A 719-nucleotide genomic window follows, 5' to 3' on the forward strand; every position below is an offset into this window, starting at 1 on the left:
CGCGCCGCCTCCCGGGCCGCCTGCCCGCACTTCGGGTGAGCGCGCCGCACCTTAAAGGGCCCGCAGCGGGGTCGCCCCCCTCCCCCAGCGGGGGTCCCAGGGAGGGGGCTTCTCCGGATCTCCGCCGCCCGCCCGGGTGGATCCGGAGACGCGCTTTCCCACCCCGCGAGCGCACTCCCTCGGAGCTTGCCAGAGGATGAAGGGAGGGGAAAAAAAAATCTGGGATGGGGGTGGTGGGAGGATTAAAATAGTCTGCACAGTTTAAAATGAGACAAAGGTGGCACGGTTCATGAATCAGGACTTGGGGAGGGAAGCTGGCGCAGTGTGGCGGGGAGTGGGAAGGTGTGTGTGTGTGTGTGTGTGTGTGTGTGTGCGTGTGCGCGCGAGCGTGTGTTGCTGCAACGGAATTTTAAAAGGGCAGAAGCTGAACCTTCCCTTCCCGACTTCACTCCTCAGCCCACTGTGCTAAGATGAGGAGTTTTCTGGTTTGCTTTCTTTTTTTTTTTTTTTCCTTCTTTGTTAAGTCCCCTGTGTTTTTGTGTCGACCACGCAACTCTGGCCTCGGGGCCGCGAGCGAGTGACACACGCCCAGGCAGCCTGGAGACCCCTGGCCGCAGGACTCTGACTGCAGATGCAGCCCCACCGGAGACCCACGTGTCCTAAGGAGTTTTGAAGGTCACATTAGACCTGCTAAATAGCAGGAGTTGGCCATGCGCCTC

Source organism: Dipodomys ordii, unplaced genomic scaffold, assembly GCF_000151885.1.
Source record: "Dipodomys ordii isolate 6190 unplaced genomic scaffold, Dord_2.0 Scaffold5, whole genome shotgun sequence".
Taxonomy (NCBI): Eukaryota; Metazoa; Chordata; class Mammalia; order Rodentia; family Heteromyidae; genus Dipodomys; species Dipodomys ordii.